The sequence below is a fragment of the Ceratotherium simum genome, chromosome X, assembly GCF_057802395.1.
Source record: "Ceratotherium simum simum isolate JZ-2026a chromosome X, ASM5780239v1, whole genome shotgun sequence".
NCBI classification, from domain to species: domain Eukaryota; kingdom Metazoa; phylum Chordata; class Mammalia; order Perissodactyla; family Rhinocerotidae; genus Ceratotherium; species Ceratotherium simum.
This window is the reverse complement of record NC_141940.1, coordinates 47109686-47133035: the sequence shown is the minus strand read 5'-3', so window position 1 is coordinate 47133035 and position 23350 is coordinate 47109686. Positions and strand designations below refer to the sequence as shown.

The window sequence follows — 23350 nt, the reverse complement described above, 5'->3', positions numbered from 1 at the left end:
GCTTTCAGATATATGAATGTTATTCATCCTGGTGACCCTTAGCAAGGTGAGAGAAATTGGGTGAGAGAAATGAGTGAAACTTGAATTGTTGTGATTGGAGTATCCAGGTTAATATGGGCTACCTCATGGCTTCCCTCTTCTCTTGTATTCAGGATCGTATATGTCCATGCGTTATAACAATAGAGAAGTAAGAATATTTTACCAAAAATTTACTGATGTTATTTTTGCTTCTTATTAAAGAACAGTAAAGTGGTATAGTTTAAAGAAAACAAGATTGGAGGACAAAAGACATGGATCTTGCAAACCGCTAATGAGAGTGCCACCAACTAGCTGTATAACTGGCCAAATCACCTCTCCTCAGCTTCCATTTTCTCATCTATAAAATGAGGGAACCAAATAAGATGATGATTTTTTTTTTTCCTTATCTATTTGGTCTTTGTTGGAAGCCTTGGAGTTTGCATACGAAATTTGGTAAAGTTATATCCTACTTTATAAAATAGTCATATTACAGAAGTGTTGTGTACATTCATTTCTTTCCTTTACTTTGTGTGTGTGTGTGTGGAATCCAATCATTTTCTGAGCACAATAGGGGAGACTGTTATTTAAAGGAAACCTGAGATGATTCTTTGTGAAGCAAATAAGCCTTTGTAATGCAAACGTTCTTATTCTAATGTTTCTGGTTTGCAAGTTTCCATTTTAATATATCAAGTTTGCTTACTCTAAAGTACAACTAACTTTACATAATAATGAAAACTCACACCCAGTATATATTTATCATTTATAGCCTAGGGGAAAATTTCTCTTCCTCTCCTGTACTCCCAAATATTTACTAACTATGCCACTTATTTAGACATTTGCCATAAGAACAATTGCCATTTATTGGTGAAGAGCTGTCTCTGAAGTCAGACAGCTTGCGTTTTAGGTCTGGTTCTGTTGCTTACTAGCTGGGCAGCTTTGACCAAAATACTCACTGTTGCTGATCCTCCGTTTCCTTATCTATATATACGAGGTAGCAATAGCACCTACCTTACGGTGTTCATGTAAGGAATAAATACGATAAAAGACATTAAATATTTCACTCAGTGTCTGGCACATAATATGTCCTTATTAAATTTGAGCTTTTAGCGTTATTCCCAAACACTTCTCGTATCGTGAGTTTTCTCTTTATGTAAACATAGACAGTACACTTTACCAGGATTGTAAACTCTGTGAAGCCAGAAAACACGTATAATGCTTCTTTGTATACTATCCTCCACACAGCCTAGCAGAATGTCCTGAATTAAGTAGTTATCCAATATATATTTATTTTTACCAGTTCTTCCTGATTCACACTGGAGAGGTTTATAACCCCATTTTAAAATAGACCACTACTAAGAACGAGAATGTAAATTGTGGTATTAGGATCTTTAAAGTTGCAAGAAAGAGACGTAGCCAGATTACCCTCAGGGATGGAGGTTTATTGAAAGAATCCATGAGAAAATGAGGCAGTGAGGTCACTCATGAGTTGCACAGTCACTCTGGTTACTGATGTTTCCAAGGCTTGGATATCTGCCTAGGTTTGAATCCTGGCTCTGCCACTTCCAAGCTGTGTGACCTTGGGCAAATTGCTGAAGCTCTTAGTGTCCAAGATTCTTTATCTTTAAATTGTGGGTAAAAATAGTATCCACCTCATAGGGATGAACGAGGATTAAACAAGATAATGCACGTAAAATTCTTATTGCAGTGCTTGACCCATGGAAGATTCTCAATAAATGGTAGCTACTTCATAAGAGCACCACCAGCAGCAGCAACAGTAGTAATACTAATTGTTGCTGTTATTGTAGTTACTATTGCACATGACATAGAAAATCAGAATATAGCTTAGTGTCATTCAGGATAATGTCCTGAGCTCAAATGATTTGCCTTCTCTTTTTTACTTAGCATTTATACTTCTCAAAATAGAGGATTTGATTGGGTTGGTTCACCAACGGTCAACGTGGACAGCCAAACCCAGCTCAGAATTGGTATACTCCCTCCTGCCCAACCTTGATCATGAATGTCTCTAGGTAACCCAACTAATTCCTGGGTCAATCTACTGGGGCGAGGCTAGCAGGATGGTTTTACTCTCTAATACATGCACTGGCTGCACAATGGCAAGGGAAAAGAAACAAACAGATAAAAACTGAACTATTTTCCTCAATAGGGGTCTATTTCTAACTTGCACACTTTGCTTTTCTTTGAACACATCCAGTCTAGTGATCTTCCTAAATAATTAGATCTGGACAAAACACTTTTTCTTTCAAGCACATGCTCATTTTTGATTCTAGGACTTCTCACTCTAAGCTGCTTCATCAGGACGCCTTGAGCTATTTCTTCTCTTGTTTCCCTCAGTGTGAACTTCTTTAAAGCTCCTGAGACTGTCAGTCACAGTATTGGATCAAATAAATATTACATAATTATATCACATAGAACGTAGAAACCTGTGTGATGGGATATTAGCAGTCTGGATTTCCAGAAGTCATGCTGCTTCATTCTACACCAAATGCGATTTTTATCTAGCTGTGTAATGTCCAGATAGAATGAGTTAGTTATTCAGAATGAATGAAAAATCACTGAGGATTCCCATTGTGAAGTCCTTCACTCTTTATCAAAGGAGACAGGCCTGTGGATAGCTGGGAAATAAAAGGAGGCCTTTGAGGCCCAAAGTTACCTTAAAGCCCAGTGGCTATTAGTCCTGCCTTGAATACAATGTTTACATTTTAAATATTTACTCTTTCACTATTGAAGCAGTTCAAGTCATGTCTATATCTTCCAAATTTTTCAAAATTGTCTTAAGCTTAACCTTGATGATTTTCTGACAGCTCTTATTCTATAAGAATTTTTGATAGCTTTGGTCACAGTTGAAGCAAAACTCGTGTTTAAGACATGAAATGCTGGCAGATAGAGGGTATTGGCATGCTGGTGACAAACATGGCGTGGGATCAAATAATGTCCAACATATTTTAAAGCCAAAGGACCAAGAGGGGAGAAGTGGCTGCCCATCTTGCTTCCCAGAGTCCTTTTGGGCTTGAAATCAGCCACAGAGCTACCATTCAGGTCAGTAGGTCTCTTGTGATCAACAATGTCAAAACAGCTTATCCATCTCAAATAATCAGCATCCTCTAAAGAAGACCCTGAGCTAGGGTGAATAATGTTTTGAAGGTAACAATGATATTTTCTGTTTCACATCTGAAACAAAGCTGCAAACAACAGAGGAGAGAAAGTGAAATTACACAGAATAGCCTTGTTCTCAAGGTTCCAGGAAACTATTCAGCATTTCCTGATAGGTGATTCAAAGTCACTGTCCATAATCTTCTGTCCATAATCTTCTAGTGTTTTTTAAAAGGGTAGCAATCCATGGCTTGGGCTGTGCTATTTTAAAAACAAATCAAAAGCATTAAAGTGGCCCAACTGCTGCTTAGTGGCTGCTCTTAACTAAGAGCTGGACCACCCAGGTTCATACCGCATCACTATGACCTCATTAATACCCTTCCTTGATGAGATGCTTTCCCCACTCTCCCAAGGTATTTGCATCACAGTGGGACAATCAATCTGCATACACAGTTACGCTGGTTCTTTCTCTATATCTCAGAGTATCCCTAGTATTCCAGATTTAACACCCAAAAGCTTTACTTTCACAGATGAACAAAAAGTCCCCAATGTTAAGATAAAACAATTTTAAGACACTCAAAATTGCACCATTCATTTCAAAATCATAATATTGTATTTTTCTAAATATTCATTGTGCAGAAATACTCTTTACGTTATGCCTTTCATCAAATGCTGGTGTTGCTTGTACACAGAAAAGAGGAAAGTTGGCCCTGACCATTTTTTATTTTAATATGTATCCTTTTTTTTTTTTCTGTAGAGGGCTGCATTATTCTATCAGCACTTTTTAGCAACATGACCTCAGAGCTCACCTCTGACTGTTTTCTGTTATATTCAATTTCCTTAAACAATAATCCGTTGTCTGAGGGTGGATAGGTAGATCCTGACCTTACAACATAGGTGAAAAGGCAGAATTAAGAAATTTATTACTTAAAATTCTCCTAGGTTTTTTTTCTCTAGTTCTTTGGGTTGATTATAATCTGTAAGCTGCTTCAAGATACTTGTGATGGTCAGTGGAAATTTACTAACATTATGCCAACAACTGGCAACCCCTGGTCCTTTATGTACTCCAGGCAGACAAATGAAAAAAGTGAACTCTCATAGCCCAGAGGGAGTAGACCTGAGCACAATGGGCAGTTCACTAAGACAGCTATGGAAGGAAATTACAAAGGACTATGGTTCTACTTGCGAACCTAACAATATTTAAATAAGGTTGGAACCTCAAAGGACTTGCATTATTGACCTGCCAGTAGTTTGCTGCATTTGCCTTTCTTGCCAGAGACAATCATCATCTATTGTGAGTACCGTGGAGTCGATTCCGACTCATAGCACCACTGTAACCCTGCCCGGTCTTTTTGCACCATCCTCTCACCTTCTGGTGCTATATTAGACAGTGCTCTGCTGCTATTGATAGGGTTTTCATGGCCAGTTTTTTTGGAAGTAGGTGGCCAGGTCCTTCTTCCTAGTCTGTCTCAGTCTGGAAGCTCCACTGAAACCTGTCCACCATGGGTGACCCTGCTGTTATTTGAAATACCGGTGGCATAGCTTTCAGCATCACAGCAACATGCAGCCACCACAATATGATAACTGAGAGATGGGTGGTATGGTTCCCTGACTGGGAAATGAAGCCAGGCTGTGGCAATGAGAATGCTGAATCTTAACCACTAGACCACCAGGACTGACTCATCATCATCTTTATGTGTATTAAATGTACTTTATCCACCATGATAAAGGAGAAAGTAAGCTTAAAGAATACTTTTTGATTTCTAGATTGCCAAAAGCATAAACAGACTCAAGATAGAATCAAAGAAACACTATATGAAGGACACCAGCAATTACAGTACTGTGAGAAGGGAGAGGACAAATATAACTAGTAATAAGAGAATGGTGAGAAGAGAAAGGGAAAAGATATTGCTCTCCTGGAGCTCCATTGTGGGTACAAATTTCTTCCTACTGAGGGTGAAGCCAAAACAGTAAAGAAGACACAGATACTCAAAGCCAGGGTCATGGAATAGAAAATGAAAGATCTTGATAGAGAAAAGATGCTGAAAAGAAGTCCTACACTACTGGAGTTTTCAGTAGGCAAAGATTGTCCATAGAAGTTGAATCAAGATCTTCTAGAAAAGAAGAATGCAATAATTAGGAGAATCTAAAAGCATTTGGGGATGCAGAGAAAAGGGCTGTTGGCCAAAGGGGAAAGAGTCAAGGGCTGTGCTAATGCTCTTGAGAGGTGTGGAGGTAGCTGGATACAGGCTAATCATGCCTGGCCCTTCAGTAGGCATGTTACATTAATGAAGGATTTCTTATGGTAAGGCCCAAATCAGAAAGAATCTTGGATTTTTTTGGAGAAAATCACACTGTAAATCCAGGATGCCATGATTTTCTTAGTGAGAAATGTAATATAGTGGAAAGAGCGTAGACTTTCCTTCAGTCTATGACAGATTTAGGATCATATCCTGGCTCAGCCTATCAGTGAATACATGAATTTGGTCAAGTTAGTTTCTCTTAGCTTCGGTTTCTTCATCTACTGAATGTGGAGAATGATAGCTGTGTCACAGTATTGTTGTGAGAAGTAAATGATGTACCATGTAAAAAGTCTAATAATTGGCTCATAAATGGAACTTAATAAATGGTGTATATTGTTTGTTATTACAAATTTTCAGGTAAAAGCAAGATATGGTTTATAATGAGAAATGACTGGGAGCTCAATACATTTCAGATGGAGATGAATTGGTAACTATTTACAAAGGAAATAAAAGAAATAAAACAAATACAACATGGAAGCCCATGTGGTTTTTGGAAGTAATATATAATGCCTACTATGACTGACCACATAAGATTCTTTCTGTAGGCTGAATGATTTGAAATGAATTGGGCTATTACATTGATTCTTTCTAAGACGAAGTTGACGTTTAGGGTGCTGTTTATTATGCAGCGTATAAAAATTGTCATGGAAAATGATTCATGCCCATATGTTTTGTTTTGTTTTGTTTTCCTCTGGTAAACTTTATCATGAGAATGAATTAATAGTGTCATTTTCTCTTCATTAAATCTTTGCCATAAGCAAACAATATCAGAATTTTAATGTTTCATCTATTATTCAAATTCATATTACTCTTCCTTTTTAATATTCTCTGTTTACGTTGTTTGACATCTTATAGTATTTCTCAAAATGTTCAAACCATACAGTCATGACAATTGGATGTGAGGTCACAAATATGGCTGATGATTAGTCCATTGTTTTGATAATTTCAAAGCAGTCCCACCGTGTCATCACTACATTGTTGCGAGTTTGAGTTTCTGTTTAGTTATAGGAAGTATTTATACATTCCAATGATTATCATAATGGCACAACTTAGCAAACATTAATGTCCTATAAAGAAACACATGATTACTTCTACTATGTTTCAGGGACATCTACATTTGTTTATAGCTATAGATGTTCCTTATAAGGTACCTCCTTTTTCTCCATGTTGCGGAGAATTTCCATGAAAAAAGAACTCTAAAAGTCACATTTGTCCATTTTGCTCTACAACGTTGTGGCAAAGAACCTTGAGGGACACTTCTATTCCACATTTCTGTATCCTCAGTGGCTCCAAAATTTCCAAGAGCAGGATTTGGAGGACAAAATTGAAAACAAAATCAGTAACTGGGATATTACTTATCAGCTGTGTGACTTTGGGGTTGCCACTTAATACCTATAGATTTCATTTGAACTTTCTGTAAAAGGAGACTTGTATCAGGGTGATCAGCAAAGTCTCTTCTGACTTCGAATTTTATATGTTGGGATAAAGCAGTTGAATTTTTCAGAGGAGGAAATTTTTTTCCTGATTTTGTCTGGAGGGGAAAAATCTTCAGTTCTGCACAAGATGCTTCTTTTCTTACCTAATTTTCTTATATGAAATTTTCTCTTTCTCTGGTGAAAAATGATAAGCCAGAGAGAAAAGGCTCCATTTAATATTAGCGGTGTACTCATATGATCTTGCAATATTCAAAGCATATTTTCACCTGTTCCAGAGGTATGTGCAATCACTTTTGTGGTTTGGGGCTTCTCAATTATATTGAGGTATGAAATATAGAAACAATCTTAAAACCACATCTGTAATTCTGTGGTTGTGACACTACCTACAACATCCCATGCTTGTTAATCCAAATACAGGTTAATGAAAAGTCTACCACCTATTGCAGTGTTAGAGACAAAGATTTAACCAACTTTTCTTAATAAAGTAAGTTCACTAAAAACACAGTTTGATTTTTAAAATTATAATAGTAATAAATGTGTAATATAACAAAAAAAGCAACACAGAGATACATAAAAAAAGTTAAAATGGACATCTACATACAAAAAAATGAACCTGGATGTAGACCTTACACCCTTCACAAAAATTAACTCAAAATGGATCATAGACCTAAATGCAAAACACAAAACTATAGAACTCCTCGATGACAACATAGGAGAAAACCTAGATATCCTTGGGTATGGTGATGCCTTTTTAGATACAATGCCAAAGACATGATCTGTGAAAGAAATAATTGATAAACTGGATTTCATTAAAATTAAACATTTCTGCTCTGTGAACGACACTGTCAAGAGAATTAGAAGACAAGACACAGACCAGGAGAAAATATTTACAAAAGACACATCTAATGAAGGACTATTATCCAAAATATAAAGGGACTTTTAAAACTCAACAATAAGAAAACAAGCAACTCAATTAAAAAACGGGCCAAAGACCTTAATACACACTTCACCAAAGAAGACATACAGATGGCAAATAAGCATTTGAAAAGATGCTCCACATCGTGTCATCAGGGAAATGCAAAACAAAACAACAATAAGACACCACTACACGCCTGTTAGAATGGCCCAAATCTAAAACACTGAGAACACCAAATGCTGGTGAGGATGTGGAGCAGCAGGAACTCTCATTCACTGCTGGTAGGAATGCAAAATGGTACAGCCACTTTGGAAGACAGTTTGGGAGTTTCTTACGAAACTAAACATACACTTACTATATGATCCAGCAATCGCACAATTGGGTATTTACCCAAAGTTGTTGAAAACTTATGTCTACACAAAAACCTGATCATGGATGTTTATAGTAGCTTTACTCAGAATTGTCAAAACTTGGAAGCAACGAGGATGTCCTTTAATAGGTGAATGGATAAATAGTTGTGGTACATCTAGAAAATGCAATATTATTCAGCACTAAAAAGAAATGAAGAAATAGTTAACAATACCGTATTGTATATTTGAAAGTTGGTGAGAGAGTAGATCTTAAAAATTCTCCTCACAAGAAAAAAATATTTGTAACTGTGAGGTGAGGGATGTTAACCAAAATTATTGTGGTAATCATTTTGCAATATATACACATGTCAATCATTATGTTGTACACCTTAAACTAATACAATGTTATATGTCAATTATATATCAATAAAACGGAAAAAATAGAAATGAGCTATCAAGCTATGAAAAGACGTGGAGGAAACTGAAATACATATTACCGAGTGAAAGAAGCTGGTCTGAGAAGGCTACAACTGCATGATTCCGACAATATGACATTCTAGAAAAGGCAAAACTATGGAGACAATAAAAATATCAATAGTTGCTATGGAGGGGGAAGAGATAAATAGGTGGAAAACAGAGGATTTTTATGGCAGTGAAAAATATAGTATCCTGTAGGATACTATAATGATGGATACATGTCATTATACGTTTGTCCAAATCCGTAGAATGTACTACACCAAGAGGGAACCGTAAGGTAAACTATGGACTTTGAGTGATTATGATGTGTGAAATAGGTTCATCCTTGGCAAAAAATGTACTATTCTGGTGAGCGATGTTGATAATGAGGGAGTCTATGCCTGTATGGAGGCAGAGGGTATATGGGAAATCTCTGTACCTTCCTCTCCATTTTATTGTAAACCTAAAACTGCTCTAAAAGTATAAAGTCTTAAAAAAGACTTAAACATCTCTCTCCTGTTCCACTACCTGTGTCTCTCCACTAAGGTAACCAATGTTAACCACTCTGGGATATTTTCTTCACACCTTTCACTGTGCTCATGCATGCACAGGCAAGTAAGCTTTTTCCAATTTATACAGGCTGTCATAAAACACAAGGTGACTAAAGAAACATGACTCTCTTCAATGACTACCAACATTTCTTTGATTGGCAAAATCCCTCTTACGTATAGCCTATCTTCCCCTGAGCTCAGTCCCAGAGCTCAGTCTCCTTTGCTGTTTGTTTGGTTCCCATTCCTTAAAAAAGAAGAGAAGCCGTTCATTCTGAAGAAAGCATTCTCTTGGGGGTGATGAGTAAGCACAACACTTCCTTTCTAGTAGCTGTAAACTTTACTGTAGATATAAAATTTACTTTCCACACAATAACATTTGAATGATTTTGGTACCTAAACATTTAGCCTGATTGTGGGATGTTCAGAGTAGATCCAAAATTTTCTTTTGAAATGGTTCAACAAAGAGGGAATGAAAAACAAGTTCAGGTGAAAAAAAGTAGTTAGCTGACCACAATCTCACTTCCAAAGCGGTAGTTAGCCTTATTCACACAGTGAACCAGCTTTGATCTCATTTGTAACTACAAGTGTTAGTGATAGAAACAAAATGGAGGTTCTGAGAGGGTTAGAAATACCATATTAGGAACTGGGTTGGAAGGTATCCTTTACATTATTCAACTGTAGCGGTTGTCTAGTTGCTGTGGTATATACAGCCCTGACCCAAGTTATCAGTAAAAATAATTTGCATATCAGTGTTTCTCAAGGAAAGAATAGGTTTTGACTAGAGGAACAGGTTCATTCTATGTGCACAATGTTGATCCTGAAATGTCACTCCCTAGATATAGTTTATAACTGGATGAAGAGCCAGCTCAGCAAGAAGTCAGGACTTTTGTATAATATAATGATGAGACTTTTTTTAACCTAATGGGACTCTGCATGACAAAAATTTTTAAGATGATACTAGTACTGGATAAATTATGATCTGCTAGTTCAACCCCCAGAAGGAAAGAATCCTTCTATATAATGTTGCCATGAGTTACCGGAAGATTTATAGCTTTTGCAGGAAGAGTTTAATATTTATCTATAAGAGTCTGAATTAGAGGCGGAGAATCTGGAATAAAGCAGGAGATTACTTCAGTGACTGCAAATCCTTATACTTCTGGAAGCCTAAAGGATAGAAGTGTCATTGCCTTCTGAGTAAACCTCAGGATGAGCACAGTTTTAATTTGCATAATTAAAATGGGAAAAAAAAATGTGTATTGAGGACCTTAAAAGAACCTCAGTGAGGACTTTCCTCAGAAATTAGGCACAATGACTCATAGGAACAGGGAATAATAAAGCCAACAGTTTGCCAGCGGCACCTTCATTCAGATTTATATCCCAAAAAAAGAGAGGCATTTAATAGTTTTTTTTAATGATATCAAGTCTTATCCAAAATATGCACAGGAAGAGTTTGTATAGCTTGGATGCAGTCGTAGTTTAGACAGGTAGATCTCTAAATCAACAGAAAAGCAGTGCCTCTCTTGAAAAAGCCCCCAGATACATCTTACGTGTTAAGCCTGTTAAGAAGGAAGATTATCATTAGTGTCAATAGACACAGGCAACTTGGGCAACAGATGTAGGTAATCCACAAGAACTTTGGCTTCCAACAACTGTCTTAGTTATGCCCAGCTGTGCATCTGCCGATGCTAATCCGTCATAACACAACCTGCTATTTACTTTCCTTGCAATGATAGAGATTTAAGAGGAAGATGAAAGAGAATCAAGACCCATGAGGTAATTTACTTTCTTAAATTTAAACTTCTTTCTTTTACTTAAGATAACATGTTACCTAATTGCAGCTAATCATCTGTTGCCAAAATTAATATAGAGGAATAAAATAGTTTGCTGATTTTCTTGTTGAGAGTATTTGCTAATGCCAGACAGAATCATTTGATAGAAATTAGACAAGAATATAGTTTGTTAGGCAGTTATCCATTTTTAACGGTCTGGCTCTTTCACATAAGGATGATCTATCAGGTATTCTTAAAAAGGATAAACAGCTAAATATAAGTGAAGAACCATAAGCAGTCCTCTAAAGGAAGTAAGATTTATGATAATCCTACTCAACTGAAAAGAGAAAAAAGAGAGAGAGCAAAAAAACCCCCTGTCCCTCTACCAACCCATACAATTATCATTTTTTTGCGTGTGTTTAAAGTCAGTGAGAATAAGGCCAACAGCTCTTCCAGATACAAGACATGTCATTCCTAGTAAGATTATTTCCTCCATTAGGTACTGCTTATAGTTAGTAGTGTGTGGTTCCTTGCCAAATAAAAATGGAAGTGCAGAGCTCTATACTAATGAAGTGAGGGACCTAAGTTCTGTCCTATGCCTATAGACTAGTTTGTCTCTTGAAGTCTATGTGACATTTTGTCATAGTTGCTTTGATGTAGCCATTCCCAAATAATGTGAAAAACAGACATCCTTATCTCTTCCCTGAAACTTGCCCTGATCCTGAGCTTTATCTCAACCCACATCCTCATTGTAAGAGGTGTTGGTAAGGAACAAGGTGAAGCTCTGAGATGGATTCTGGGCTCCTGCCGTACTCAATTTGGACCAATAATGTCCCTTATGTTTGTAAAAGACTCTACAATCTTCTATCCCTTTCATAAGAAATTCAACATTGAAAAAAAAATAAAGCAACTGCAATTGTTTTAGGAGATTAACTTGAAGCCAGGTGGATTCTCTCATGGGTGGGAGGATATTTAAGGTGTCTTGAGGAGGAAGGAAAAGATTTGGCAGTATATAGGGAGCTGTATCAGCATTTGTAGATTCCAACTTCTTAAGTAAACTAAAAGCTCTTTTCAGACTGGTACAATAACCAATTTTTTAAAGGTCTATTCCAATGAAGGCATTCGGTATTTATTTAGGTTAAACGTTATGAAATTGCCATTTTTGTGGGTTAAAAATGACTTAATGTTGGCAATTTCATATGGTTCAACCTAAGAGTTAAGCTCCTATAGCCTACCTCACTTTAGTGTAGTGGACAAAACACGGGAGCTTTGAGCAGACAGAACCAGATGAAAATTCCAGCTCTCTCAACCATGTGACTTTGGGAAAGTATCATAGTCTATCTGAGCCTTAGTTTCTTTATCTCTAAATTGAGGAGACTAATATCTTCTTCATGAGATCGTTGTGGGAATTAAGGATAACACGCAAAAAGCCTCTTGTATAGTGCTTTCAGTAAATAATAGTTACTATTAACTCAGAGAGATCATTCTATTTTTTTTTTGCAGGAGAAGATTCTCCCTAAGCTAACATCTGCTGCCAATCTTCCACCTTTTTTTTCTCCCCCAAAGCCCCAGTACACAGTTGTATATAGTTGTAAGTTCTTCTGGTTCTTCTATGTGAGCCGCCGCCATGGCATGGCTACTGACAGACAAGTCATGGTGTGGTTCCACGCCTGGGAACTGAACCTGAGCCACTGAAGCAGAGCATGCCGAACTCTAACTGCTAGGCCATCAGGACTGGCTCCAAAGAGATCATTCTTAAAGCTAGCATTATAAAAGTCAAAAGGAGGCTGTAGAAACAGAAAGTAGACTAGTGGCTGCCTAGGGCTTGGAAGTTTGGGGGAAAATGTGAAGTGATTGCTAATGGCTTCCTCTTAGCATGATAAAAATGTTCTAAAATTAGACTGTGGTTGTAGTTACACAATCACGTGAATATACTAAAAACCATTGAATTGTATACTTGAAATGGGTGAATCATATGGTATGTAAATTATATCTTAATACAGCTGTTTTTAAAAAGTCGTAAAGAGGGACACACATAGACAAAGTCAGAACAAGAGCTTGAAGCTATTTGGAAAAAAAGGTTTAGACTTGGCCTTTCACAAGGCTCATTTATAGGCTTTAAACAAACAAACAAACCAACCTCTGAATACTTCTTGAATTAATCCAGTTTAGCATGAGACAGTCATCACAAAACATTATTTCTAAAAGGCTATTTCTGGTACTAGCCACAGGGGAAGGGGTGGTTGTTTCTTGCTATTCTGCATCTGGCAAACATCTAGTTTTGATATAACAAATGTCATGAAGTAAAGATTTATTTCAAGATTTACTTCAGAGTTGAAGAAAAAGCTACAACTGACAGACTGGGTTTGGCTGCCTCACATCTCAGTCTTCCCAGTGTTTGGTGCATAGTCATATGACTAAGAAAGCTGTGTTCCCCAACACTTTCTCATTCCAATTGCACAAGCACAACGTGAGTCTGATTTTGAACAGCAACACAGCTTGGACAATGTTCAATCACCAAACAGGGTCTGGGCAACATAAAAAGCAGACCAGCGAGGCCTAAAAAGAGGGCATAATAGTAACTTGCCCAGATGATCAAATTACATTTTCCTCTTCTAACTGTTAGACATTTATAGGGACACAAATTGAAGATGCCTTTGGGTCCTATTTAATTCCTATGTAGAAACTAAGCGTTTGCTAATAGAGGGCCGGATTCTTATATAGAGAATTCTATACATAGAACTTCATTGGATGCAAATCTAGACAGAAAGGGAATCCCAGTTTTGAATACTGCATTATGATGCATTTGTAAATATTCCATCCTGTTATGGATGATTTTTTTACCCAAAAGTGTTATGCAGTGAATTGGTTTTTCTTTCCCCCACCATCTATGTAAGTTATGCATGAGATAAGAATAGTTATTAAGGATTATAGGTCAGTGGTTTCATCTTCATTTACACATCGCCTTCTGAAGATGCAATATCTTACTGTTTAAATGTGTGTGTGTTTTGAAATCAGAGGGACCTATGAGTCATATGCAGAGAATTAAATAGCCACAATAAGGTGCTAAAATGTAGCTGGATTACTAGCATTGAACTGACTCCTATGCTAACACTAGCAGGACATCTGAGATAGATGAGAGCAGGGAGGGTCAGCTAAATATAAAGTTGTGAAGTAAGCGTTGTCTTTCTTGAGTCCTTTTCCAGCCCATTTGTTCCCAGACACCCAGTGCCCTATGTTGTCTTCTGGGTGCTCAGAGCCTGACACTGCTAAATATCATGGGAACTAATTCTGCCAGGCAGCCCAATGCTCTGGATCTTTTTGTTCTTTGGTCTCTTCCATCAATACTTACCCATTCTGTACATCCCATTCTTTAATCGTATTCTATTTTGTGGCTAGTCTGATAAAATAAGTCAAGCTGCGGAGTTAATGCTTTGAAAGAGTTTTATGTTTTTCCCTTTCCAGGAAGCATTTGTATTTTAACAGGAGACTTTAATGTCCTGAATTACAGTTAATTCAGTCAGGGAGAACTTTTATGCCCCTCAAATAATATTGTATAGATTATGGCTATCTTCTTGGTTTGTATATAAGACCAAGACGTATGTATATGTGTGTATATATATATATATACATATATATATATATGACAAGACATATATATGTGTATTATATATATAAAAGACAAGACATATATCCTGTATATATGTATATGTATATAGATAAACAGATAGTAACATATGAAGTAGATGCCACATGAAGAGGGGACTGCAATCAACAAAGATTTAAGACATGCTATAAGACCCTAAAAAAGTAAGTCCTAAGTAATGAAGCTTGCCTGTGGACTATAGGTAAATATTAGCAACAGACAGATCAACCAACAGTGGAAAAAGCAAAGATGGGGTAACATTTTTGAGTGTTCTAGAAAGCACAAAAGAACCTAGACATTTAGGTAGGCTCTACGCACATCAGCTATAGCCACAAACCAATAGCTGTTGTCACAGAAGTAGGAAAAAGAACTTCAGGTCATTGGTCTATTAAGTCACAGCCATTTTGAATATAGATAAACACTATCTGTAGGGCTTGTACTTTGCACATGTACACAAACAAATGTATTAAAGGGAGTATATCTCTACACTACTAAACTTCAGATGTACAAATTATGCAACATTTAGGACTGAACAATTCACCCTCTTGTCACTTTGCAACTATGAGTTATTTATAGATAAAAGAGGATTTTTCTCAAATCAATAAAGAAAACTGAGACAAGTGTTTATTAAACCTAGAAATTTATTTCTACACAAATTGATGCAAAATATAAGTGGATGTTGGAGATATAAAACATCCATGAAATAAGTAATGCTAGTTGTGAAATTCCTTAAAAGCAATATCTTCTGCACACTTTTCAGAGAAGCACATTATAATTTTGGGGAGCAAAATTTTGACTACTTTGTTTCTGTGCAGTATACTAATAATTTTGTACCTACTCTCTCTTCATACCATTTTCTCGTGGCTTTTAATCATTTTTTAAAATTCTTCCTTGACCAAGGTGATAAGGTATAATTTAGATATGAGCATTTATTCTACATATATAATTCACACATTATGACCTAAACCAATATATTCTGTTTTTTGTTTTCAAAATAGAGAGGAGAGTGCACAAATAGTTGGAAAATCCAATATACCTTAATGAATTTTACTGGTTACTCCAAGTCAGATACTATAGGGAAACTTTTCAGCTACTAAAATTGAGCAATTGGGGAACTTAGGAAGGAATTTCCTTTTCTTCACTAGAATAGGTCATGATCTTTACAAGTAAAAATGGTATGGAATTTAGGTCTAGAATTCACTGAAATTAAATGGTCTAAGTTTTAATTGCAACATATACTCATTAAGAACCAATTATATGCAAGGCTCTGTGCCGAGGGCATACAAAAAATACAAAGATACATACAAAGATGGGAAAACTAAACTCTGTTGTCAAAGAGTTTACAATTGAACAGGGAAGAGAGAGACAAATGAATATGTGATAGAATCAGAGTCACATGGTATTCTTACCTATTCTTTATTTCAAAGGCATAGATTCATTTTTCTTGAATGTCTTCTCAAGAGAAGCATTAAATACCCCTAATTTGAGGGTATTATTGGGAAAAAAACCTTGCATATGATGTTAGTTTTTTAAGATTTGCCTTTCGGTATTCAGTCCTAATACTCCTATATGATTTTTTTAGGCACTTAGTTCTCTTTGACCTAGTGGCAATCAATCCACTCTGTGTCACTAAGCTTTGGAGAAAGTCATGATGCCGGGTACTAGCCCTACTTTTACATGCTATATTTTTGGGAGAAGGCTTCTATGCTTGTATCAGAGTATACATGCTCTTCAAATTTCTTTTTATTTGAAAATGTCAGAGCAATGACAGATATAAAAAGTGGCAGGAGTGTAACATGGGGGTAAATTCTATGACAACAGTCAAATAAAGCCAGAGGCAATTGTTCCAGCTTTGAAGGCCAAGAGAGTGGTATTATAATAAATATGGTCAGAAAAGGGAGAAATCATACTTCCCCTAATAAGACCTAGATAGCATTTTTTTCTTCCTGGCTAAACAATAAAATTCCGTAAGCACAAGCTGCACTGCCTCTCTGTTCCCCTGACTAATTGGCAAAGTATTCTGCTGCATTGTAAGTTGTGCTCAAATCGCTCATTAAGGTCACATTTTATTAGTATTTTTGGCTTACTTAGCAGATATCTCATCAATCACATCCTAGATGTGAGTAGGTATGAAACTAGTGCTACCAACAGGCTCAGGAATAGATAATTCAGAAAAGATCAAGCAGAAACAATTAAGAAGATGAGCCTTTGGTTATAGAGTTTGGCACTTAAAGTTGGATTTAAAGTTACAATAGGAACTTGAGTTCCTGAGAAGCACATGACACTACACTCCATTTTTTTTTTAATTTAAACTTAACATTTTTTTCTTGAAGTAACTTTGGTTTATAACATTATATGAATTTCAGGACTACACTCCATCTTAGTCCAAGACTCTGAGCAGTTGGACAAAAAAAGAGTGGCAAAGACAAAGTTTCCACTGTTGTCCCTTTAAATATTAATTTATTGACTTTCCAGTTCTAGTAAGGGTGAAGAAACTTGTAATGGACAACCTTCACTCAGATAACAACTGTGAGATCCATGTTTATAAACTTTTATCCTGAAAATACTAGCAAGAACATGAACCATGGGGCAGCTAGGGATCAAGCAGAAAGCTTGGCTTGAGGAGTCATATAATGGAATTTAAGGATGCTAATTCAGCTGGAAATTAAAGGGAGATTCTGATAAAGTAGAAGCTATAGAAAGAGATAGCTCCCAAATATGCATACAAACTCCCCTCAAATTCTTCTGTGATCCATGGACCACGCATTTATGGGAGATACTTCAAAGAGCCCAGGAGAAAAGAAGAACTAGAAGGCTGAAAATTGTGCAAATATATTTTAGCAGATACCCATTACAAGTAAGACAGAGTTTGGAGTTTTAAAGGGGCTTGGTAAATACTTTGGGCTTACCACCGAAACCCCAGAAATGTCATGTCTTAGAGGTAAAATTTATATTACAACATTAAAGCATTCACCTTAGGACAAAGGGAAAAAACCTGAAAGAGAGTCACACTAATAAAGCATAAAAGCAAGCCTCCACAAGTTCAATTTGATCAGCAAATAATCTACAACAAATACTCTTCAGAGGAACATAACAGAATCCAGGGACTCAACAATGAATTGTCTAAAATGTCCAGTATAAAAATTAAAAAAATTATGAGACCTGAAGAGAAATATGAAAATTTGATCTATAATCAAGAGAAGAAACAATTGGTGACAAAGTGCTTCTAGATGACCCAGATTATGGAATTAACAGAAAAAGATTTTAAAGCAGCCATTATAAATATGCTTAAGGTCTTAGAAGAAAAGATTGTTGAATTGAGTAAACAATTTGGGAGTGTCAGTGAATAAATAAAATCTGTTTTAAAAACTAAATGGGTATTCTATAATTTAAAAGTAAAATATCAGAAATGAAAAATTCACTTAACAGTAAAGTGGGAATAATACAAGAAAGGGTCAGTGAACTTGAAGATATGTTAATCAAAATTATCCATATAAAGAAGAAGAAGAAGACTGATACAAAAATGAAGAGAATATAACAACGGTCTAATTTCATTCTTTTGCATGTGGCTGTCCAGTTTTCCCAACACCATTTATTGAAGAGACTTTCCTTTCTCCATGTATATTCTTGGCTCCTTTGTCAGATGTTAGCTGTCCATAGATGTGTGGTTTTATTTCTGGGCTCTCAATTCTGTTCCATTGATATGTGTGTCTGTTTTTCTGCCAGTACCATGCTGTTTTGGTTACTATAGCTTTGTAGTATATTTTGAATTCAGGGAGTGTGATACCTCCAGCTTTGTTCTTTTTTCTCAGGAGTGCTTTGGGTATTTGTGGTCTTTTGTTGTTCCATATATATTTTAGGATTCTTTGTTCTAATTTCCATGAAAACTGTCGTTGGGATTCTGATTGGGATTGCAGTGAATCTGTAGATTGCTTTAGGTAATATGGACATTTTAACTATGTTTATTCTTCCAATCTATGAGCATGGAATATCTTTCTATTTCTTTATGTCTTCTTCAATTTTTTTCAATAACATCTTATACTTTTCAGTGTATAGGTCTTCCACCTCCTTGGTTAAATTTATTCCTAGGTATTTTATTATTTTTGTTGTAATTGTAAATGGGATTGTATTCTTGATTTCTCTTTCTGCTAGTTGCTTGTTAGTGTATAGAAATGCAACTGATTTTTGTATGTTGATTTTGTACCCTGCAACCTTACTGTATTTGTGAATTATTTCTAATAGTTTTTTGGTGGATTCTCTAGAATTTTCTAGATATAGAATCATATCATTCACAATAATGATGACAGTTTTACTTCTTCCTTTCCAATTTGAATGCTTTTTATTTCTTTTTCTTGCCTAATTGCTCTGGCTAGGTCTTCCAATACTATGTTAAATAAGAATGGTGAGGGTGGGTATCTTTGTCTTGTTCCTGTTCTTAGAGGGATAGCTTTCAGATTTTCACCATTAAGTATGATGTTGGCTGTGGGTTTGTCACAAAAAGCCTTTATTATGTTGAGGTATTTTCCTTCTATGTCCATTTTATTGAGAGTTTTTATCATAAATGGATGTTGGGTCTTGTCAAATGCTTTCTCTGCATCTACCGAGATGAACGTGTGCAAAAGAATGAAAGTAGATCATTATCTTACACTATACACAAAAATTAACCCAAAATGGATTAAAAATTTGAATGTAAGACCTGAAACCATAAAACTCCTAGAAAAAAATATAAACAGTATGCTCGATCTTAGCAGTATCTTTTTGAATACCATGTCTCACCAGGCAAGGGAAACAAAAGAAGAAAATAAACAAATGGGACTACATCAAACTAAAAACTTCTGCACAGCAAAGGAAACCATCAACAAAGCAAAAAGACAACCCATCAACTGGGAGAAAATATTTGCAAATCATATATCTGATAATGGGTTAATTTCCAATATACGCAAAGAACGTATACAACTGAATGACAAAAAAATGAACAACCCAATTAAAAATGGGCAAAGGGTATGAACAGACATTTTTCCAAAGAAGATATACAGATGGCCAAGAGGCACATGAAAAGATGTTCAACATCACTAATTATCAGGGAAATGCAAATCAAAACTACAATGAGATATCACCTCACACCTGGCAGAATGGTTATTATTAACAAGACAAGAAATAACAAGCGTTGGAGAGGATGTGGAGAAAAGGGAACCCTCATACAGTGCTGGTGGGAATGCAAACTGGTGCAGCCACTATGGAAAACATATGGAGAGTTCTCAAAAAAGTAAAAATAAAACTACCATGTGATCCAGCTATTCCACTTCTGGGTATTTATCCAAAGAACATGAAAACACTAATTCAAAAAGATATGTACACTCCTATGTTCATCACAGCATTATTCACAATAGCCAAGACTTGGAAGCAGCCCAAGTGCCCATCAACAGATGAATGGACAAAGAAGATATATATATATGTACAATGGAATACTACTCAGCCATAAAAAGAGATGAAATTGTGCCATTTACGACAATGTAGATGTACCTTGAGGGTATTATGCTAAGCAATATATCGTATGATTTCACTCATACGTGGAGGATAAACAAACACATAGATAAGGAGAATAGATTGGTGGTTACCAGAGGGGAATGGGATGGGGGGAGGACAAAAGGGGTAAAGAGGCACATATGTATGGTGGTGGACGGAAACTAGACTTTTGGTGTTGAACACAATGCAGTCTATACAGAAGCCAAAATATAATGATGTACACCTGAAATTTACACAATGTCATAAACCAAAGTGACCTCAAAAAAATTTTTTTTTAAAAGAGAATATCAGTAACTTTCAAGACATTATTAAACATCTAAAATACATGAAATTGGAGTCCCAGAAAGAGAGAATGGGGCATAAAAAATATTGTTAAAATGATAGTTTAAACATTTCCACATTTAGTTAAAAACACACACACACACAATAAAAACAAACATCAATTTACAGATCCAGGGAGCTTAGCAAATCCAAAGTAGGATAAATTCAAAGAAAACTATATCTAGATACATCATAATCAAATTATAGAAAACTAAAGATAAAGATATAATATTGAAAGTAGCAGAGAAATAAGACAGATTAAATACAGGGAAAGAATGATATGTTACAGGAAACTTCTCACCAAAAACAACGGAAACTAAAAGAAAAAGGAATCACATCTTTATTTATTTATTTTTTTTGGTGAGGAGGACCAGCCCTGAGCTAACATCCAATGCCAATCCTCCTCTTTTTTTTTTTTTTTGCTGAGGAAGACTGGCCCTGGGCTAACATCCGTGCCCATCTTCCTCCACTTTATATGGGACACTGCCACAGCATGGCTCAACAAGCAGTGTGTCGATGTGTGCCTGGGATCCATACCAGTGAACCCTGGGCCGCCGCAGCAGAGTGCGCACACTTAACCACCTGTGCCACTGGGCGGGCCCCAGGAATCACATCTTTAAAGTGCTGAAAAAAATGTCAGCCGAGAATTCAATATCTAGTGAAAATATTCTTCCAAATGAGAGTGAAATAAAGACATTTTAACATAAACAAAAACTGAGAGAATGTTACCAGAATATCTAAGCTACAAGAAATGCTAAAAAAAAGTTCTTAATACTGAGGAAATTATACCAGATGAAAACTCAGATCTACAGGGAAAAAAGAAAAGCATCAGGAATGGCAAATATGAGGGTAAATTTAAAAAATATTAGCTTTCTCCCACCTCTTAATATTTTAAATCATAACTGTTTAAAGCAAAAACCATTGCATTGTTGAGTTTATAACTTATGTAGATATAAAACACATGATAACAATAGCACAAAAGGTGGTGCTATTGTTAAAATATCAAATATTTGTGATATTAAAATATCAAATTTTAAGTTTCAAGGTATTTATTTTTTATATGAATAGCTACAATATTTATTCTAAGTATACAGTGATAAGATTAGGATGCATAGTTTAATCCTTAGAGCAATACTAAAAATGACACAAAGAAGTATAATTAAAAATCCAATAGAGGAATTGAAATGGAATAATAAAAATTATTGAATTAACCCAAAGGAAAGCTTTTAATTAGAAGGTATTGCTTAATCTATTTACATTTCATGTAATATTGATATAGTTAGGTTTAAATCTACCATCTTGCTGGTTGTTATATCTCTTTTTTGTTTCTGTGTTCCTTCTTTTTTGTCTCCATTTGTATTATTCTAATAATTTTTACTGAATGAGAAAGCAAGACACAACTATATGCTGCCTTCAAAAGCCACACTGAAATATAAAGATGTTTATATATCAAAAGTAAAAGAACATAAAAATATATACAATGTAAATGGTAAACATAAGAAAGCTGAAGTGATTACAATAATATCAGACAAAATAGAAGGCAAAAAAAGAAGGATTATTGGCAAAAATAGGGACATTTGTCTGGGTTGAATATAATAACATCCTTCTCTCAGTAAGCAATAGAACAACTAAATAAAAAATTAGTGATTTGAAAATACTATCAACTAACTTGACACTGTTAACATTTTATAACATTTCACCCAACAACTGCAGAAAACTCACTCTTTTCATGTGCACACAGACCCTTGAACAAGATAGAATGCTGGGCCTTAAAATAAGTCTCAATAAATTTCAAAAGATTTAAATATTACAGAGAATTTCTTCTAAGCACAATGGAATTAAATTATAAGTTAGTAACAAAAAAAATGTCTAGAAATATCCTCAAATGGTTCAAAATTAAATAGCCTACTTGTAAATTACCCTTGAGTCAAAGAAGAAATTATAAAATAAATCTACCTAGAGAATAGACCCCCAGGTCACCAAGATGGTGTGTGATACCAGTGGAGAAGAAAATCGTGGATGGCAAAATAGGGGAGCTACCAAGCTGGATATTGATGTGGGATTTCACCCCTAAAGGCATTTTTGGAGCATTCTAAAGAGGTTATTACTGGTATTACAACAAGTGTGTCAGTGTGAAGAAAGGGAGCATCACTAAGGTTTCTATCGTGCTGGCAACTTACATGCTTTTCACCTACTGCCTTTCTTAGAAAGAACTCAAACACGAGTGGCTGTGCAAATACCACTGAAGAGGGCTCAGTGTGGAATGTGACTCTGCATTCCTGGCCATGACCTTTTCTCCCTGGCACCTCTCCTTGAGAAACACAGTGATGTAAATCTTTTCATATCTAATTGAGAACTAATGCCCAATATAAGATGACTGGTACATGTAAAAAGAAAACAAAAAAAAGAAAATCAATCTTCTAAATGATAATGAAAACACAACATAGCAAAATGTGTGGGAAGCAGCTAAAGTAGTACTTAGAAGGAAATTTATAGGTTTGAACATATACAAGAAGCAATACTTCTTTATATGAAAGAAGCAAGGCTCAAAAATATTGATCTTAAATTTTACTTTAAAAAGCTAAAAAAAGAAGAGCAAATTAAACTGAAAGTAGAAGAAAGAAAATAATAAAGATAAGAGCAAAAATCAATGAAATAGAAAACGTGAACATTAGAAAAACTTAAAAAGAAAAAGCAGGTCCTTTGAAAAGTTTGATAAAATAGATAAACTCTGTTGTAGATCAATGAATAAATAAAAGGGCAAATACAAATTACAAGTATCAGAAATGAAAGTAGGGCTATTATCACAGATCCTACACACATTAAAAGGATACCTAAGGAATATTATGAACAACTTTATGCTAATAAAAGTGACAGATTAGATGATATGGACTAATTCCTTGAATGACAAAAATTGCCAAAACTGATATGAAAAGAGTACATTTAT

The 23350-nt window shown here is 35.6% G+C and overlaps 1 pseudogene; it reads left to right on the top strand.

Annotated features, from left to right (window-relative positions):
- The window catches only part of LOC101407993 (ATP synthase F(0) complex subunit f, mitochondrial pseudogene), a 53483-nt pseudogene extending 30834 nt beyond the window's left edge, over positions 1-22649 (top strand).
- The last annotated feature ends 701 nt before the right edge of the window (positions 22650-23350 follow it).